This window comes from Aulonocara sp. 'chitande type north' Nkhata Bay, linkage group LG11, assembly GCF_057382095.1.
Source record: "Aulonocara sp. 'chitande type north' Nkhata Bay isolate Kocher_YH1m ecotype deep benthic linkage group LG11, A_spYH_male_GT1.1, whole genome shotgun sequence".
In the NCBI taxonomy this organism is placed as follows: Eukaryota; Metazoa; Chordata; class Actinopteri; order Cichliformes; family Cichlidae; genus Aulonocara; species Aulonocara sp. 'chitande type north' Nkhata Bay.
This window is the reverse complement of record NC_141354.1, coordinates 36,580,062-36,590,353: the sequence shown is the minus strand read 5'-3', so window position 1 is coordinate 36,590,353 and position 10,292 is coordinate 36,580,062.

Genomic DNA, 10,292 nt, shown 5'->3' with positions numbered 1-10,292 from the left:
GGGGTCGAGTGTCCCACCGCCCCGTGCTGCATGAGACCGAGGTTTGAAAAGTGATAATGCGTTTAGACACGCTCTCGCACTTCCCCTCTGGACAACACGCAGGCTGTTTTTTGGTTTTGGCTTTTGTTTTTTCTTTCAATAACTACAGTCTCTGGTTTTCTTACTGTCAGTTTACATGATAGTTGTCTCTGATTTCTGGGAAAATAATTGTTTATCTAATGGAAACGATGAAATTGAATAAACCAGGTTTCTTGTTACATATAAGTCTTTAAATAAACGTCGTAACATGTGTGCGTTAAATAATATATATATATATATATATATATATATATATATATATATATATATATATATATATATATATATATATATATATATAAAATGGAAAAGTGAACTAAAAACAAAGTAAAACGCAAACGTTTTAGCAATTTATATGTCCAGAGTAGCTGAAAACGATATGGGATTTAGGCTCTCTACATAATCTGATCTCTGCTATAGACTAAAGGGGGGAAACTTCTCAGCTTTGCTTCTCCCAAAAAAGAAAAAAGCGCTAAAAAGACAAAAACAGCACTCAGGGATCGCGAGTGCTGCGCCGGGATCGCCGGAGGCCACACAGTTGGCCCTTTGCTCGGCTTAATTGCTGTCACATGTAACCTTACCTGTGTCCCAATTAGCCCCGCGACTCTCCATTAGGAGATCCCATGAGCTGTAGAGCCAGTGACCAAGGGCACCTCAGGGTTTGGGGCCTAATAATTAGAGTGTAACTCGACTCGACCCGGCTTACGATCAATTTGACCAGGATTTCACGAAAAGAGTCTAATTAAACGAGGATCAGCATATGGTTTGGTAATGTACGTAATATCCATTCATTAATCCCTCAATTAAGACCACATCAGTGCAGAGACTCTTCTTTAAGTCTTTCATTAAGACGAGAAAAGGCCATTGTTACATGCCTTCTTTGAGTAATAACATTGTACCAAATGAAAACAAAGACGTGTTTTGTGAACCGTGGTTTAATTCTTATGTTGACCAAGGGTGTCAAACATAGGGCCCAGGGGCCAGAACTGGCCCACTGCATGGTGTCCACTTGTGTGGAGAGTGTTAAAAATTATAGTGACGTCATTAATTCCTTAGGTGATTTTCAGTTCAATGTGCTACAATTTCCGGTGTGGTGAAAATATGTGTATACAAGTGTTTTTAGACTGATGTGAAACAAAAGACACAAACTACGACTCTACATGTCTATTTTTCTTTAAAAAAAATCTTAGGATCTTTTCTTAAACTGATGGTTTATGAACTGTGAAAATGTCACAGTTTACCAAATGTACATTTACTTTTTTATATGTTTTTTTGTTTTTTCCACACAGGTTATTATAATCAGATTGTGATCCATGAACTATAACAAGTTGGACACTCCTGATTTAGACCTTCACAAACAGATTAATGTCTATAGGGAAAGTTTAAAAATCAAGAAAATGAGATAAAATTATGACTTGTAATTATATTTGCACATTTTATATCTGGGCTGTAATATCAAAGGATTATAGACCAGAGGATGTATATATCTGTCTAAACTGTTTTTAGCATGAGTTGCCCAGTTTGTTGGATATAAGACGTAGAGATCGCTAACTTTTATTGATAAACTGATATAACTGATATTATATATGATATCTGGGTGCTCAAAGCTCCAAAAGAATATATTAGAAAAGAACTGTATTTATTCAAAATACAGTAAATAAGTAAAATCAATAATTTTTGAATCAGTTTAATTTAGGACCTATTTTTTCAACCTTCTGTTGGTCCTAACCAAATGAACTTGGAGCTAGCTAACACTGCAGCTCAGCTGAGCAGAGTGTTGTTGATCTTTACATCCTGTGATGCTTTCACAAGCAGAAGCCGGTCATCACGGGTAGTTACTGTAAATTCATGGGCGTAGGTTTTGTTTCTGCATTGGGCTTGGGCATTAATTGAAAGTAGTTCCTTCCCCAGGAAATCTTAAACTTCATTTCCTGCACTCTGATTAATGTTTCTGGGTCAGTACGTAGCTTTTCTGCATCCATTTATGGCAGAACTATCTGGAATATAATAATGCAGCTGATGACTGAGATCACAGTTCTGTGTGTATGTGCATGCGTTTGTCAAAGATAATTATAATTTACTCCCAAAGATTTAGTGGTGGTATGAACTCTGTAAATTAAAGAAAAGGCCCATTGTTGATGAATAAAGTCCCGTCCCTGTCAGAGTTATTGTACTGAGCACTGAGTAATGTTTTTTTCTTAGTGATTTCTCAGTTTGGAGGAGACAAATACACGTGTCCTGCTTTTCACAAAGCAGATGTTGTATTTGAGTATTCAAACTTATATGATAAAATCATATCCATCTGGGTGATCCAGAAAGGTGAAAATTCAATATAAGAGGGTGTTAACCAAATCCTACCCCTAACATTAATCCTAAGTGGGTCACCAGTTATATATTGGATGTAAAGAGGTGACAAAAATATCTGAAGAAACAAGGACATAGCAAAAATTTAAAAGCACTGTTTCCATCTTGGCATGTTATAATGCAACACTCACATATCCACAAAATTTCCCAGGTTAGTCATTTGGGTCATAGTATCATCTTTGTGCTGAAATGACAGTAAAAGTGTCACAGGTCAAAAATTAATAATAAGAACATCAAGATTTTGGCTTTCTGAGCTACCATACAAACTTGATCTGAACATACTTTTAAAGATTCTTAATTTTGTCTCCATTCAGTTGAAGTAGATTAGAAAAAAATGTCTCTTTCTTACACGCTTGTACAAAAGAAGCCATGTGTGATCAAACTCTGTCTTAGTGATTGGCTTGAAAATGTTTGTTTTCGTCCTGTTACATGTCTTTGATTCATCCTGTTTCAGAACTGTAGAAGAAGCTACTTTCAGCTGTTCTCTTATTCACAAGGGGTCATTTTGCATGTTTGATTTGGCACATTTTTACACTGGATGCCCTTCATGACACAACTCCATAACCGGAGATCTCTCACTTGTTAGGTGAATGAGTAAAGCACACCACTACAGAGCCACTAGTTGAAAGTTTGTAGTGGTGCAAAAGGCCATATAGCAGGGTCATGGTGTTCAAACACCATAAAAAAGTAGTGTTTAATAAATTAAGTATCAGGATATCTGCCCTCATCAGGGTAACCTTTCCCCTTTCATACCCAGATATATCTCAAAACCAGCACATATGACAGTTTGCCTCTTCTGTTTGATGCTCATGAAGGACTGCTGGACCAACTGGTTCAGGAGGCTTTGACACATGAGGGTGTCAGGCTGAGGGCAAGGGGTGGTAAACATGACCGCACCGGATGGCCTAGGAAATGCAAGGGCCACTGGTTTAGTTGTTAATTTATGGACAACCTGACAACACCCGTGCCAACAATGCAACTGCACTTCAGCTGATGCTAAATGCGTCCCGTTGAGGAAAGAAGCCATCAAGTGAGCAGGTATGCAACCTGAGCACATGACTGAAATAGAAATTCAAAGGCAAGAATGACATGTTTGTTATGACGTCTTGTGCCTTGCATGACCCTCGAAAAGATAGTATCTGAGTGTTTTGTGCTCAGAGGCACAATTTATTAATTGCTTGTGTGGTGCTTCAGAAAAGAGTATTGACAGACAGACAAGGAAGAAGTGAAATTTAGATTCACTGGGAAATGAGTGTGTTTGCCTGAACATGTATTTCTGTGCATGAAAAAACGATCACGTTGACTAAAAAGGTATGTGCAATCTAAATTTCCTTCAGATGCTGGAAATGAACTCCACAGAACTTCCCCTTTTCTACAGCTCTTTATGATTAAATTGTCATCAAACTGAAGCGAATGATTCCTTATTTCTATACATTTATTAGGGAACACAAATACACAAGTGTGTTTACTCACTGCAAAGACACTGGGCTGAGTTTTTGAAAGTCACTGCTGTTTCCTTTGGGCGATTGGGGTTGATTAAGAGGTTAACTGTGGAGAGTCATGGCGTCTTTAAGGGAGATTTATCTGTTCCTGCTCTGACCCCTCGGGGGTAGCTTCCCTCACCCCCAGTGTCCCCAGGATTTATTTAGTTATTTGTTTATCTGTTGGAAGGGGTCACCCTTTTCTGCACTACATCTCTGCCCTGTTTGTGCATCTCAAACCCATTTTTCATCTTGTTTCTTGTGGGATTCAACGTTGGTTCCATTTGCTGACTAAGCGAAGAGGACACGAGTGAAGGCCCCACCGAGTCTCGTGACCTTTAACATTTGGCAGCGATACGCTCCCAAAATTGGTTATTTTCATTTAACACATTTTGCTATCTGTTCAACTTTGGCCCCATTTAGAGGAATTATGGTGTTTTCCTAATTGCTTCCTGACAGTTCTAATTCAGCTGGGCTTTAATTTATTACCCTTTATTTCCTATTTTTGTATTATTTCATTAAAGTGCTTGCGTCTTTTCACAGACACGGTGAAAGAGAGTTTAAAATTCTGGCAGATGAAGCATTAGCTTATCATTTCAGGAAAGGATTTGTTTTAAGCACATTTATTCACATCACCAATTTGTTTTGTGACATGACATCTTCTGTTTATTTACTTTGGTTTTTACATTTATCATATTATCGGGGGCAAACAAAATTCTATAGAGGGATGTTTCCCTTTCTACTCACAGTAGGTCAGATCTAAAGTAGAATTTCCCTGCTTCGTTAATACATTTTTACCGACTTGCCTAACTAGACAGCTTTTTGTCTTGAAACGCGTCATATTTGAAAGCTTAAAACGTTATCACACGACATCCCAAACTCATCTTCACCAATGTAAAATCCACAAGTGATCCCATGTACTCACTATCTGTAGTACTCGGCATCTCTCAAAATGTCACGCGTGCACTTACTCAGTCAAACATAGTGTCACACCTCTTGTGTAAGCGTGTTAGTCAGTGTTAAGAGGCATCAGGCCTTTTTGCTGAGGTGAAGGGAAGGCAGGGTGGTGTGGTGGGCTGGTGTGTGTGTGGGGGGGGGGGGGGGACGACTATACAGGGAATGCTATGTGGCTTGCATGACCTGGCATGTCTCTGAAGCTGGAGGGGGTCTTGACCTCTGACCCAGGGCTCCAAAACTAGGAAGATGAAAAAGGGGGTTAGGGTGGGAGGGATTCGCCTCTAAACAAGGGCTTCTGTTTCGATCACTCCAGGAATGTCAGTTCCATAAAAAGATGCCCACAGAGAGAAAGAGGGAAAGAAAGAAAAGGAAGAGAGAGAAAAAAGGAGAGATAGATCTATCTATCTATCTATCTATCTATCTATCTATCTATCTATCTATCTATCTATCTATCTATCTATCTATCTATCTATCTATCTATCTATCTATCTATCTATCTATCTATCTATCTATCTATCTCACCTTCCTCATGCAGTGTTTGTGGCCATTTTGGCTCTCAAACAGTGGTCTTGCAGTCAGGCCATAAATTAATCTCTGGACCCTGGCTGAAGCCGGAGCCCTTGTGACTCCCTGATCGAGGTGAGCTGCAACAGAACAGTGTTGACACTGCAGAGGTTGAGTCAGGAGACAACCTCCTGATCATGCACTAGAGCCAGGATGCAGGCCCAACTAGACCATGGAAAAAGCATCTAATCTGCCCCCTCCACAGAAAGAGGCTCACTGAGGACTTGTGTCTTTGGACAGATGTCATATTTGTGTTCAGCTCAGGAGGTGATAGGGGGAGCAGTAAAAATTAGGCAATATGTCTGCTCACAGCAAAGAGGCTGGAGATAGTGAGGGCAGTTTGGAGTCATCTTGTGGCTCCTAGAGTGGGGAAATCTGTCTGCAGTTTCATGAATGAATGTATCTGGAACCAAAAAAGTGCTTTGATCATAAAAAAAAGTGATTTTCTTTTTGTAGATAGAATTATAAATACCAATTTATTTTAATGACTGAATATTTGTCTATGTTGAGCAAAAAAAGCCACGTTGGTTTAACCTTTCCACTATTTTTATCCTAAATTAAAGATCAACTTCAGACGTGTTTAGAAGAATACAATGTCATGACTTAATTGAACTCACCACTCCACAAATAAAGATAAAAACATATTGCCTTACACCATTCAGAGGTTTTTGGAGAGCCAATATGAATTTAGAGGCAAGGACAAGGTATAATAAGATGATGTATAACAGGTTTAACCGTTTATAGGGCACTTACTGAGTGAATGGAAATTCAACATTTCAAGTATTATTAAATTATATCACAGCACTTTTTTATTTGATTGATTTTTTTCAACATTTTTTATTTTTCTGTTGCAAATCAAGGTCAGTGAAGTGAGCAAACATGGTTCCTCGCCCAAGAAAGGGTTAACCTAGTGGAGTATAAATGTGTAGGTTACAATTTAACTTGCTAACATAAGAAGTTGTTAAACAAATAGAAAACTGAGATATAGTTGTCACTGAGACCCTGTTCAAATAAACATTTTAAGGCCAGAAACACCTTCCAATGGAAGAAGAGCTGTAAGCATGTATAGCATAGAGAAGACATAGGAAGATGTAGAAGGTCAGCTTTAAGGGGGATGAGAATCTGTGTCCAAAAGTGGAAGAACGTCAGGAAGTCCAGTGATTCCTAGCACTGTTGTTGTTACTGTAATAGTGCCAATGCTTTATTTGCTCGTATATACATTTTTCTTTTGCTTTGTTTTGTGTAACGCTTTGCAAATTTCCAGGATTTTTCTGCTTACTGTAGTTTACTGCACTGCATGACCACTGGAGGAAAATATCTCCCCCCTCACAATGCATACAAAGATGTAAGTGATCATGTAAGCAGAGGCAGTTGTGACAGAATATCTAAGCATTTTGACCACCATTCTTTATGCAATGTCAAGACTTGTGACAGCAGACTGTCTACAAACAGGCCTTAAGTGTTTCCATACTGTACAGTAAATGGCTCACAACATAAGCTGTCCAGTTACTAAAAGTATAAAGTAAAAGTATACCCATTCTGAAAGGTTAAAATTCTACATTAGTACACATTATTCTGAAAATGTTGCCAGTCAAACAAGTAATACTACAATCAAAAAAAATATTCCTGAGCAGAGGGGAGATTGTGTTTTGTTTCTTTGGGAAATGAAGTAACTTGGTCACCTTAAAATCTATGAAATGTTCAGATAAAATAATTTGCCTCTAAGTTACAAGTTTAAGAGTTCAAAATGTATTTTTGCTTATAAATGTGCAGCAGCTGGTTAGAATACAAGTAAGACAAACAGCAAGTTAGCAACTTGATGGAACTTTTGTGAAAGGTCAGAGGAGCTAACTTGTTCCTACAGGTTCTATTTGTGGATCATCACTCCCTGTTGACTCTGCCAGTAACTAATCAGGGGCTCATTTAGGGTTTCCTGTCTCAGCTCGGACTGATCATAACTTTTGATTGGATAAGTTTAAATCCTCCAGTATGATGTCTCTTTGATGGAATTTCCACCGGCCTACTAGACCCTTTATAATTACTTGACCCAGGAGATCTTGGATAACTCTTAATAAGCAATGGAAATGGTGTGAGGACATCCTCTGTGCTGGTACTGAAGTTTTCTGTCTGGCTGCTGTACAGTACCAGTCAAGATGCAGGATATCCCAAAAGTTGAAAGCTGAAAGCGACCCAGCAGTGTCCAGAGGTGCACCCAACTTCTGCATACTTAACCATTAGGCCACTTGCACACAGATCTACTGAGAGGCCATCATCTAACAGTTAAACGTGTGTAGGGGTGGAAAAAGGCCAAATTCCCCTCCCTGTTGTTAAAATCTCAGACGGTGGTCTTTAACACATTCTCCCACTCCCTCCCTCTTGCAATCCCAATAAAAACCTCTGACCAACAGTTGACCTTTTCCATAGGCCCATCTTGCTGTTCCCCGTCTATCTCGCCACTCCCTTCTTTCCTTCCATCTCTCCTTCTCTTCTTCCCGCTGCCACGGCAGTCTATGGCAGTCCAATGGGATCCAGCAGCTGCAATCAGAGGGGGTGGGGTTTGGGGTGTACACAGGGTGGGGAGGGGGCAGGGTCAAGGGGGGTCACAGTAGTGGTAAAGTCATCGCCATGCCTCCGATGCAGGGGCATCGCTTCTGCCTTCAAAGGCTGCGCAGTGACGTCCATACACCCCTTGCACCCCTTCTCCTCTTCCACCCCTTGCCTCTTACTCCCTTGTGGCCCCCTTTGGCCCTGCAGTTTCTTGGCTCATAGGGGTCAAGGCAGCCAAGGGTTAATAAAGTGATACCAGGTGTTGGCCAGAGAGAAACATTTCCCCCTTCTTCTCTCTGAACTCCCACCAGCAACAAACTTTGGGCCCCCCATTTCACACCACGAAATCCTGCTGGGACATCAAGCCTGAGAGTGAGCCTGTTAGAAGGGGTGGCCGTGCATGTCAAAGTAAAAACACCCCTCAAGTAGAGTTTGGGACATGCCCTCTGTGTGTGTGTGTGTGTGTGTGTGTGTGTGTGTGTGTGTGTGTGTGTGTGTGTGTGTGTGTGTGTGTGTGTGTGCATGTGAGAGGGTCACCCATATCCTGAATGTATGTAGATGTGTTTGCACATGCATATGATGCACAACGGTCCACTACTGGCAACCTCAATGGCTCCAAAGGGCCTCTGGAACAATAAAGGGTTAACTGACCAAACAAAGTGGTCAATTATGTGTCAGTAGCAGGACATTGGAAGCAGAAAAGATTCCAAATCCAACCACTGTCTTTCTCTTGGATCACTGGGCACACAAACATACAGAAGGGGGAGGGGATATGGTAAGATTTTAGGCTGTGCAAAGAGTAGAGATGAAATGGTGGAGTCTTATCTTGACCACTAGAAAAGAGGAGGTTGAATAGCTGTGAAGATCAAACCCAGTAAAAGGGAGTCATTGTGCCGAAAGCAAATGGCCTCTGACAACTAGGAAAGAACAAACAGAAGAAAGCCGTCAGTGTACAAGTGCTAGCGCTGACGGGATGCTGAAATTAACAAGAAGGGGCTCTGGCTTGTGTGCAAGTGTGAAAATGTGTGTACGAGGATTTGACCATACGTGCATAAAAATGTGCCAGGACATTTGCAAAAACACCAAAAGTTTGCCCTGGACTTTCAGTCCCACCTGCTAAATGAAGAGAGTCCTAATTAACACTAATTAACATCAACGACAAGTTGGGGCCATTAGTCCAGCTAATCCCCAGTTTACATTTTCCCCTCTCTCTGGAACCCTGCTGGAGAGTTCTAACTCAGTGAAAGAAAGGATGCATTGTTAACCAGCTCCGCATCAAAGATACAAGCCCTCTTGAAATGAGTTGCCTCCATTAGGGCCCGAGAGTCGGCCCTGATCCGAACACTCTGCTCAAACAGCCCGGGGAGTGGAAAAAGAGAGGGGCAGGGAGATCAACCCCACATTTAGACTGCTCTATCCAATTCATCATTGACTCATTTGCACTCTTTCATGAACCCCGGGCATGTCAAAAAGGAAAAATAAACCACAGCAAAGCATGAAAACAGTGGCAAAATATCTGTAAAAGATACAAAAAGTGCTCAGACTAATTGTCCAAATTGACAGAGTAGCTACTAAATCTGCATTAGGGGCAGCAGGTAGTGGCTGTGGTGTAATACTCTTGTCAAACTCTAGAGTTTGAAACCAGCTTTTTGGGGGGTTTTTTGGTTGTTTTTTTACAAAATCTTACAAAATTACAGCCTCAGATGAACAACCAAACAAATCTGTGTAATTTTTATTTAACACAAGCTCAGCCAAAAGGCAGAAGCAATGTGTGAAAGATTAAATGCAGCAGTATATGAAAGATTACTGTTTCCATGGGGGGTAAATAACATTCAGAGGTTGCTAATCAAATGTACCTGATAACTTAGTCACCAGCAAGTATGAGTAACTCTATGAAAGTGCAAATTTTGGCAGGTCTATTTCTGAAGCAAACTGCCAAAACTCAACTGTGCCTTAACGCTGTCTCAAAGGGGAAAGATATTAACACTGCCCATCAACCTAGGAAGGGTTATAAGGTCAATTTAAAGTCCATCATTCAACTATGAGAAAGAATCTTCACATCGAAGACAGATGCAAATCTTTCCAGGAGTGAACATCCCAGCAAATTCACTCCGAGGTTAAACTAACTGTGGAATGCTTACAGAAATCAGTAGCTTCATCTAAGACTCTGCTGGCCTCAGTTAGCATGCTTAATATTAAATGTTGTGATAATACATTTAAAAGAGATTAAGCAGGTCTGGCTTGTTTGCAAGGGTTGCAAGGGGATACCATCTTCAGAGTATGTGGCAGCACAGCTTAGAT